The following is an 11,501-nucleotide window of genomic DNA, read 5'->3' on the forward strand; positions in this document are numbered from 1 at the left end:
TTGAGAATGACAGACGTTGAAGGCTCCTGCAACAGCCCGCCCCACCAAAAACAAAAGCAAAAATAAAAATATTCCAAAGTGGAAGCTATTGAAGGGAGTCCTTAAAATTATGACAAAGATGAAGTGTACCTCTTTGCAGTTGGTAAGTTCTGGTGGTGGGGAGTGGGAAAGGACTCAGTTGTCTTTGAGAGGCTGGCCCCTGGAAGTGTGCCCATATCCCAGTGAGTATATGGGAAACACAACTTGGACTTGGTGTATTTATGTTTCTTTTTCGTGGGAAGGGAGTAAAGGTGGGAGGATGGACATGGGGAGAATGGAAGTGAGTGTGATTTGGGTGCTTTGTATGAAATTCTCAAATAATCAGTAGGGAAAAATTACCTAAGGAAAAAAGAATATTTCTGTGATCACATTGTATTTTTAATATTTTAAAAACTTTATTTATGTATTTATTTTGTAGGTGTTAAGTGTTTGTTTGCATGTACATGCACTACGTGTGTGCCTCGTGTAGGTGGAGTTTGGACGGGGGAATTGCGTCCTGCTGGAACTGAAGTAACAGACAGGAGCTACATTGTGACTGCTGGGAATCAAACATGGGTCCTTCTGCATGAGCAGCCAGTGCTCTTAGCCCCTGAGTCATCTTTCCAGCCTAACAATTACTTTTTTTTTCTTTTAAGAACTCTCTATTTAGGATCCAGGGCCATTTTTGAAATGAGTCATTTTTCTGATTCTGTGTTTTTGAGTTCATTATGTATTCTGGATGTAAATGCTCTGTCAGATGTGTAGCTGGAAAAGATTCTTTCCCGTTCTCCACAGACAAGGGGAGACCTCTTCCAGCAGTTGATTGTTGCTTTAGCTGTGCAGAACCTTTTTAGCTTTATGAAGCCCCACTCGTCAGTTGATGCCTTTAATTCATGGGCAAATGAAACCCTGTTCAGGAAGTGCTTTCCTACACCTATATCACGTCGGCACTGCCTATGTTTTCCTCTAGCGGTTTCACTGTTTCAGGTTTCAGGTTTAAGTCTTTGATTCTTTTAGAGTTAGTTTCTGTGTAAACTGATAATTACACGTCTAACTTTATTTTCTACAAAGGGACATTCAGTGTCCCCCAGTACTATTTGTTTGAAGGTGATTTTTTCTCCAGTTTATGGTTTTGGGTTCTTTATCAAATATGAAATGACTGAAGTTGCGTATACTCAGGCTTGGGTCTTTGATTTTGTTAGATTGTTTTCTGTGTCTCTGCAATATGTCTGAAGATCTGTAATGGTATTCGTTCTGGCATTTCTTTTTTTTGCCCAGGATTATTTGGTGATCTAGAATTTTTTTTTAGTTCCTCATGAATTTTAGAATAGCTTATTTTCTACTTCTGTGAAAAATCAGATTGAAATTGCACTGAATTTTTAAATGATGTTTGATAAAATGGTCAGCATTCCCATAATTACCAATCCGTAAACATGAACCGCCTTTCCATTTACTAGTATCTTTTCTATCTGTTTTTCACCCAGAGGTTTGAAGTTTTCATTTTAAAGGTTCTTCACTTCATTGCTGAGGTTTATTCCTAGATAGCTTATTTTCTTTGAAGGTATTGTTAATAGGAGTGTGTCTATGCTCTTCTCTGTTGGTTGCTGGCGTATATAAAAGCTACCGTTTTGTACAAGTTCACTCTGTATTCTCCCACATTGCTGAATTTGTTTATCATGTCTAGAAGTTTTCTGGTAGAATCTGTGGGATTTCGAATATATAACAGTACGATGGTGTCTTAGTTAGGTCTTCTGTTGTTATGAAGAGACACCATGACCATCGCAACCCTTATAAAGAAAAATTTTTACATTTCCGAAGTTCAGCCCATTGCCATCATGGTGGGACATTATGGCATGCAGGCAGACGTGTTGTTGGAGAAAGAGCTGAGCCTTAATGCATCTTAATCTGCAGACAAGAGGAAGTGAACTGACTCACTGGGCATGGCTTGAGTCTACCTCCATAGTCACTTGCTTCCTCCAACAAAACCTCACTTCCTAACAGTGCCACTCCCTTTGGGGGTCATTTTCTTTCAAACGACCACTCGTGGTTTCTGTAAATAGAGAGTGTTTCGCTGCTTTAGCTGATAATTGCATCCCTTGTTTTCATTCTCTTATCTTATTGCTTCTGCTAGTACTTTGAGGATAATATTGAACAGCAGGGGTGATAGTGAACATCCCAAGTCAGGCTTTCTTCTTAGTCTGGTACTTACTGAGTAAGCTAGATTTGCTAGCCAGAGGTCCTCAATTGTTCCCCTCTTATCACCTCCCTGGTGCTGGAATTTCAAGTATGCAGGACCATGCCTGGATTCTTACTTCATCTTGGGTTCCTGTTATTACACACTTAGTGCCTTATCAATGTCTGAGCCATTCTCTCAGTCCCTCCATCTACATTTTAATTTCTGGAATTGAGCTGGCCCTTTATTTGCAACGATAGGTGTCTGTTATATAAAATCGTTAAGGATTTCCTCCTGTGAAGTTCATTTGTGGTGTGCCTTTTTATATTACTGAAAAAGTGATGTGGATCCCTTTTTTCTCTCTCTCTTCTCCACAGAAGGAATTGTACACTTGGATGCCAGCACTGTGCAAGGCCTCTTTACAACCAAAGGGGACCTGGGTGACAATCATGCACCCACATTTCACCCTTCTATAGGGGAACTGTACCCTGAGATGCTTATCTACTCTGGAAGACCTCCAAGAGAATACTCACCGCTCCAAGTGGGAAACATGAATCATTCATCTATGAAAGGCAGAAAGCAGATGGACCAGAGAAAGCTCATCAGAAAGGCAGGATTCAGCCCAATCCCTTCAAAGTCACCTGGAAAGCCAGTACGCCTTATGAGGCCCTGGAAGCCAGGTACCAGAGGCCAAGGATGGGACCCAGGAGGCCAGAGACCCTCAGAGCAGCCCTTTCCACAGGGCCAGTCTGGGATAAGGCCCTGGCCAGACTCTCACTCCAGGACCAGACCTAGTAAGTGCTTGCTTTTTACTTCTCCAAGTAGACATTACATCAGTCGTGTACCTACTGTATTCTCCTTGGTCTTTTGGTATTTAAAACTGTTTTTGATCACACAAATATTTATTATAAAATTTACTATATTAACCATTATCAGCAAACTTTGGTGTTTTTTGGTTTTGTTTTGTTGTTGTTACTTTCTTTTTCTTAAAAAAAAATCTTTGCATTCAAAATAGCAGGTTTTCTTATGTCATTTTCATACATACTTAGTTTTGGTTGATTCTCCCCTCCATTTCTTTTCCCCATCTTTTTGACCTCCCGTGCACCCCCTTTTTATTTTCATATGACATGTTCTACTACCTCCCCTACCTCTCTTCCTTAAAACCTCTTTTGCCACCACTCACAGCTCCCTTTCTGGTTTCTTGGAAACCACAAACACACACACACACACACACACACACACACACACACATATAAAAAGGTAGGAAACACATTTGAGAGAAAGCATATGGTATTGATTTTAATGAACCTGGGTGGACCCACTTATATTTCGTGTTTAATATATCTTCTCCAAATTTCAATGAGTAAAAGTTCATTGTGTATGTATTATTTTATTATCCAATGTCAGTTGTTGAATATTTAAGTTGATACCATTTCCTAGTTATTGTAAGCAGAGCAGCAACAAATGGGTTATTATTGTATATTAATTATCTGAAATAGTCTGCTTATTGTGACATTTTATAAATGCAGTTACATATTTTATTTAGGTTTACTCTTTATTACCCTCTAATGCATACCTCTTGCATCTTCTCCTGGCCATTTTCCTTTTTGCAAACAATTGAATTTCTACCTTCAAGTCTGTGTGTGTGTGTGTGTGTGTGTGTGTGTGCATGTGTGTGAAGCTAGATATTGCAAATCAGAGAAAATATGCAGTATTTGTGTTTCTGAGTATAGCTAATTTTATTTAAAATGATGATTTCCATTTTCCTAACAAACCTCTAAATAATCAATTTTAATTTTTTATTTAGCAAAATAAACATATTAGTGTATAACTATGTCAATCTGATGTTTTGAAGTAGATTAGTGAATGGCTTCATGATAGGGCACATTCTGAGAGATGTACCCTTGATTTCATTGGGTGACCATCACAGTGCATACTTACATATGTCTTGGGGATATAGATTAATCACAACATGTGGCTATTTTTTTCCTTTGAGATATTGATATAGGAGGGTATCATTGCATTTGAAGTAGGACTTTACTTCCACCTCAGGGGAGCTCAAACTCAGGAACTAGGAGTTGAGATGTTCAAGGTTACACAAAATGACTGAGTCAATAAAATTCATGAGCCATAGAGGGTGAATTTTAGAACTGATTATAGACTCATAGACAGGAGTTTATGAGAAGAAGAGAACTCCTGCATAGAGGTGCAGGCTCCAGTAAGTGGGGTACTTCCAACTTTTAGACTAGGAGCTTATCATAGGACTTGGGCCAAAACTGGGTGTGGCACAGGGAAGAAGTTGAACTTGTCAGAGTAGTTGACTGAATAAGAAGGAGTAATGAGATGTGTTTTTCATCTCTCAGTCTCAGTCCCATTCTCACATCCAGCTTCCAGACAGAGATAGAGACAAAATAGAACCAGGAACCAGAACTCGGCTCTGGTGTTTCTGTCCTTCCGCAAGGACATCCTGGGAGCTGTTGCTTTGCACTTCCTGCCCTGGCTGGTAAATTTTATTCCTTATTCTCACCAATGGGGTCTCACATATCCCGAGCTGGTCTCAAGTTTGCTATGCAGCTATGAACTTTTGGTCTTCCTGCCTCTACAGTTAAAATGTTGGAATTACTGTGTGAATCACCATGCCCAGTTTGTGGAGCACTCACTGGGGTTGCAATTCAAGACCCTGTGCATGCTGGGCCATTGAGAAGAAGAAAAAAAAACTCTTCTAAATGAAGCACCCCACAACCCTCCACATGTTTACTTTAAGATCTATTTCACTTTAAATAATTTATGTGTTTGTCTGTATGCATGTATGTGCACATTATTACAAATTTTCAGAGATGCTAACAATCTCAGATACCTCTGAACCTGGCTTCAAGGCAGTTGTAAGCTATCTAGTGTAGGTTCTTAAAACAAAATTCAGATCCTATACAAACAGTTCACTCTTTTAACTATTGAGCCATCTCCTCAGCCTCAGTCACATGAATTCTTAGTGCAACTGAGAAATGATGTGTTAGTCAGGGTTCTCTTCAGGAACAAAACTTACAGAATGGGATTTATTATGATGGCTTACAGGCTGTGATCCAGCTAGTTCAACAGTGATTGGCTACCAACAGAAGGTCCAAGAATTAGTCTACAAAGCTGGATGTCTCAGCTTATGGTCTTCAGTATATGCTAGAGTCTCAACAAAGTAGGCTCTAAAATAGTGAAGTAATGAACTTGCAAGCAAGAAGGCAAGCAAGAAAGCAAAGAGTAAAAACTTCCTTCTTATGTATCGTTTACATAGATGCAACCAGAAGGTGTGTTCCAGATTAAAGGTAGATCTCAAAAGATCTGGATTAAAGGTTTATTTTTCCACCTCAAAATATTCACAATAAAAGTGGGTCTCACCACTTAAAATAGCTTAATTAAGGTAAAATCCTTCACAAGTGCACACATCCACTTAGGTTTTAGTTAATTCAAGATGTAGTGAGGTTGACAACCAAGAATAGCCATCGCAGATGTAAACAGAGACATGTGAGGTTTCTGTAAGAGTGACATGGTATGCGGGGTGGTGGTGGCCCACGCTAAGGTGGTTAAACAGAGAAACCCTGTCTCGAGAAACTTGAAAAAAAAGAAAAAATATATTGGATAAATTATATGTGTGTGTGTGTGTGTGTGTGTGTGTGTGTGTGTGTATGTGTGTTGGTAGGTAGATAGATAGACAGACAGACAGACAGACAGATAACTGAGTGATGGTGATGCAGTGCTCTGGAGGCAGAGGCAGGCAAATCTCTGTGAGTTCGAGGCCAGCCTGGTCTACAGAGCAAGTTCCAGGACAGGCTCCAAAGCTACAGGGAAACCCTATTGTGAACTAACCCACCCCCCAACAGAAGAAAAGAAATGCAATGTTGATAACTGAAAAAAATTGAGTTATCCAACAACTCTATCCCTCGTCCCCCCACTTTGTGTGTGTGTGTGTGTGTGTGTGTGTGTGTGTGTGTGTGTGCGTGCCTGCTAAGTGTGAGTGATGGATGTAGTGTCTCATGTAACCCAGACTGGCTTCAAACTCCCGTGTAGCCAAGGGTAGTCTTGAACTCCTGATCCTCCTGGTTCTACATCCAGAGTACTGGGATGGCAGTTGTGCAGCACTATACCTAGTTAATGGTTCTGAGGATCTAACTTTGGGCTTCAGTATTGTTAGTCAAGCACTCTATCAAACTGAGCTATAACATCAGCTCTGTACCTCATTCTTGCAAAGGAATTATCCATGGTTGAAATAGTTGACTCTGGTCATCCACCACCTGGAGTCAACTGTCCCCATAGGGTCACCCAGAAACAACTCTGATCTTACCTTGGTCTTTTTGCCTGGACAGAATTACATTTGCATCTAGAACATACCCTAGAAGACTTTATACTTTAATATAGCAGTTTTCTTATAGTTAAAAATATGCTCCAGTGAATCTGTAAGGAGATCGTGTTGCCCTATAATGCAGAAAACTTATTCTTTGGTATCTATAGAAAAATAAATTAGGATCTCAAAGAAATATTTCTATTCCCACTATTGTTTCAGCATTATTGACCACAGACAAGATATGGGATCCATCTGACTATCGATAGGTGGATGAATGGATAAACACACTAAAATAGATGTGTAGGGATATATCCATACACACACTGGAATATTATTCAGCCATAAAAAGAAGAAAATCATCAGCTTAGGTGGTATATATCTGCTATCCCAATACTCAGGATTAGACAGGGTATCTTAAGTTCAAGTATTTTTAATAACATAGAAAGAATCTGTCTCAACTTTCCACCACTATCCCTAACATACGCACAGTACAAATGAACCCAAAGGACACACAGAATTAAAGATGGAGAGCTTATTATTCTACTTTCACATGGTATGTAAAATAAATGAACAGAAGCGGAATAGAATATTGATTATCAGTGTTGATCAGATAACTCATCAGTTAAGAGTGCTTCCTGCTCTTCCACAGGCCCTGAGTTTGAATCCTAACACCCCTATTGGGAGGCTCATAGGCATCTTAACTCCAGCTCTAGTTGACCTGATGCTGCCTTCTAGCCTCTGTGGACCCCGCTGCACATTGCATACTCCCTTTCACACACACATGCACACACATTCGAAAAACTAACCTTAAAGAAGAGGATTGGTTACCAAGAACTTGAGGAAGATGCTTCTTATGTGTATATGTGTATATATATGCACTTATGGGTGCAGCTAGAGGTTAAAGAAGAATGTCGGTTATGTTTCCCTATTCCTCTGCATGTATTCTAAGTTTTTATTTAGAATCTATCATCTATCCATCTATCTATCTATCTATTCATATATTTCTTTCTTGCACGCTCTGTGTGTGTGTGTGTATGTATGTGTGTTTGTGTGTGTACTACATCATGCAAGTGGAGACGTGGATGTTAGTGAACAACCCAGGGCTTAATTCATGCCAAGAAAGCACTCTACCAACTTAGCTACATCCTTAGATCATAAACATCCCTTCATGTTATTTCTTGCATATGCCTTCTGGTACAGCTGGTAGTCCCTTTGTTTTGGCATATGGTTCTGATACAGTCTAGAGATCTTAATACGATCCAGTTTGGGAGTCTTGATTGGGTTCATTTTCTCAGCTTGTAAAAGAAAGACAGGAAAAATCCAAAACATTACAGGTAGCAGCAGAGAAATCCCAGGCCCCTCAGACAGAATCAGCAGTTGAAAGAAGACATTTACTGGGGGTGAGGAAACCCACACATGCAGTGGATCAGTAGAGGCAAGGACACTGCAAAGCAGAGGGAGGACTTGGGAAACTGGAAAATCCAGTCCCTTCTGGTGTGTGTGGGGAATGGGGGCCTGGGAGTTTTAAAGCCTCTCAAGAGCTATCCTCCCATTCTTAGGAGTTGTTCAGTTTGAAGACAGATTGGATGTTTAATTGGTTAGCAACTGTGGTGAGTCATGTTCTGATTCAGTCTTGAACTCTGAGCTGGTCCATCCACAGGGGACTTGCTGGTGGGAATAAAGAGCTGTCAGACTTTTGTCTCAAATCAGGAGGTTGAAGAAGAAAGGAGTTATCTTTGAGATTCACCCCCTTTCCTACCTAGCTGTGGCCCCTCTCAGTTCTACTTCCCCTTCTGCCTTCCTATTGTTTAGCTAGAATTACTCACCCTTTAGTTCTCTTTCTCCAGGTTTCAATGAGCCTCGAGATCAAATTAAATCTTTTGTGCGTGTGTGTTCAACCCATTGTGCTCTCGCCTAAGAAACAGTTCTTACTGCGTGTTCACTTGTGGTCACTTTTAAATTCCTTAGGACGGGCACTGTGACCACCCTTCACTGCCGTGTCCTCACACATGGCCCACACCAGCTCCCAGGCAAAACTGACTGTGATAATCAGTTCTGACCTCTTCCTGTCCTTTCTCACCACATTACCAATCACTTTGCTGTTGTGTGCAGGACATACTATCTTCTTGAGACGGCTGTAACAAAATATTGCTGGGTAAGATTTTATCTTTTGAGATCACATTTACACTTGATGAAATGCAGATATCAACTGTACATATGCCGTATTTGGACAAATGCCGAGCATAGGTGAAGCTCCTGTGGAGACAGAGAGCACCAGCATTATCCAACAGAATACTGCCTTCTTTTTTCTACCATAGAAAGTTTAATTTTCAACAAGGAAAGGTCCCAGGTTAAACATGTCTAACTCAATCATTTTATTTTTTGATGAGTCACGTGGCTCCACATCCACTCTATAGGCATTTTATCACTGAGCCATGACCCCAACTGTTTACTGGGGGGTTCTACATAGAAGCTCTACCATGCCTGGGCTTTAAAAAATATTTAAACAATGTATTTTGATGATTTTCATCCATAAATATACCCCAATCTTCCTCTGGAGCCCTCCTTTCCAATACACCTTCCTTTCTTCTTCACACACACACTCTCTTTTATATAATGAGCATGATTAAGTTCTAAAATTTAGTTTAATTAATGACTTTAATTGAATGTGCATAGGTGTGGGGCTATTCACTGGATCATGGACCCCTTCTCAGTGGCTGCATATCTGAAGGAAAATAAGTCTTCCTACTGCAGCCGTCACTAACTGCCTTGTTACATTCACAGCCGTACATGATGCCTCTCATTGTGTTTAGACACTCCAGGGTCTACTGGCTGGAGATGGTCTCACTCACAATTAAGAAGGGGTTCCCACATCATTGAAAATAATCAAGGTAATCCACCCACAGGTATGCCAAAACGACCTACCTTCCAGATGGTTCTAGATTCTGTCAAGTTAACAGTTAACACTAACCATATCCTATTATTATTGTGTGTCAGGTGCTCTGAGAGGGATTCACAATTTAGAGTATATGGGGAGGTACCACACACAGCTGATCATATCATCAAGCAAGCGCCATGTGTATCCTCCATATGCGCTCTGTCAATGGCACAACCCCAGCTCTTATTTTTTTCCCTCTCTTTTCTTGTACACATAGAATTTATGCATAATGTACACAATTAAGTGTGCAGCTTAAGGCACTTACTCCTACATCTTATGAAAAATAAATATATAATGAGTTTTGGAAACAGGAAATCAAGTTTTGTTTTCTTTCTTGGGAAACAGGCAAAGTTGGGACAATCATGGCATTTTTTTAGCACAGCTTTCAAAATAATGCATCAGGGCAAAGGATGGAAGCAGACTTAGTACAGGACTGGCCCTTGGAATGCAGACCTGAGAATGTAAGTTCTATTTTAGGCAAATGAGGGACACCTTATCAGTTCAAGGTCTTAACAGCAAGCTGAGAACTCTAAACTTGAACCCAAAGGTGGTGAGAAGGCAAGAAAGAATTTGTGCCAGGGGCAGGGGAGAGTGGTTTTGCATTTTTGGAAGGTCACTGTGTTGACTGGCTGGAGGGGACTCAGTGGTAGAAATATTGGCAAGCAATCAGTGTCAGTAAAGACAATACTCCCAGTCAGAGCAGAGAGAAGGGTGTGAGCTGAGGTGAAGTGGCAGGCAGTTCAAGAATTGCTCAGAAAGTTCTCAAAAGAAGCGATCCAAAATGGCATTTGATGGAGGGTGTCCCTGAAAATCCGGTTGTGGTTTCTTTCACATCTACTCTGTACACTGGGATTCCCATCAGCACATCCCAAGGGAAACCCAAGATTATCAGCTGTTTTTGTCCAACAAATACTGTTGGCTGTAATTACTGTTCTTTTGTTTTTTATTATTAGTTTTTAATTTACTGTATTTTGAGACAAGGACACATGTAGCCAGTTTCAAACATGATTTATTGCAGAGAATGATCTTGAACCCCCCCCCACCTTGACCTCCCCAAGAACTGAAATGACGGTCTTATGCTACCATACCTAGTTTATGAAATGCCAGAACAGAGCTCATGACTTTATACATGCTAGGTAAATAGTCTACCAAACCTGTACCTTCATCCCCTCTTTTATTATTTAGTGTGTGTGTGTGTGTGTGTGTGTGTGTGTGTGTGTGTGTATGAGAGAGAGAGACAGAGACAGAGACAGACACAGAGAGAGTTTTACAAACTTTGTACAGTTTTTGCACAGGGATTGTGCTAATCTTCTCTGCATCATTTTAACGTTAGTAAATATGCTGACTAAGCACCTCTTTCGCTATGTTATTTGGTGTTTCTCTGTACTGCCCAGACTGGTCTGCAAACTCCTCAATCCTCATGCCTCACAGTACATTAAACAATTAGGCCTATAGCATATATCCTAATTATTTAACAAAATGTTTGGGGTCTGTTGTGTGCTGTACATGAGGGATGTAGGCATTAATAAGATAAACACAGTCCCTGGTCACTTTGGATAAGTGGAGACGATAAAATGGAAAATGAGTGATAATGAGTGATGATACTTATAGAACATTGGTATGTTCCTGGAAGGAAATAAAAAAGACAGTTAGTAGAGAAAAAAGGAAGAGTAGAGCTCTATGTGAGGTGATAATTTTTGAGGAGGCTTGAGGAATGGAAAGATCCAGGTTTGCAGAAAGTCAAAATAAGTAACACATGAAAAGAGCTCAAGGTGTTAGTGATTGAAAGAAGACAGATAGAGGAGGAGAACACTAGGTGTGAAGATCCTGAGGCTGATGCTGCCAATCATTCTCAATCTCTCAACTTAGTCGGTGAGGGAAGGTCAGTCAATCCAATCCTGAGCTCGCTGATTTGGCTAGTCTCACCTAGTCAACTTGCTCTAGGGATATGCAGTCTGTCTTAGTGACTTCTCTATTTCTGTGATGAAAAATCACAACCAGGATAACTTATAGAAGAAAGAATTTAATGGGGGCTTACAATC

At 40.3% G+C, this 11,501-nt stretch overlaps 1 non-coding gene across 1 annotated transcript; it reads right to left on the reverse strand.

The window, feature by feature from the left end:
- Positions 1 to 10,710: 10,710 nt before the first annotated feature.
- LOC148122427 (U6 spliceosomal RNA) lies at positions 10,711 to 10,812 on the reverse strand. Its single transcript, XR_015737774.1, has one exon. It is a non-coding gene; the product is annotated as a U6 spliceosomal RNA (small nuclear RNA).
- Between the last annotated feature and the right edge of the window lie 689 nt (positions 10,813 to 11,501).

Source organism: Myodes glareolus, chromosome 4 (assembly GCF_982192425.1).
Source record: "Myodes glareolus chromosome 4, mMyoGla1.1, whole genome shotgun sequence".
Taxonomy (NCBI): domain Eukaryota; kingdom Metazoa; phylum Chordata; class Mammalia; order Rodentia; family Cricetidae; genus Myodes; species Myodes glareolus.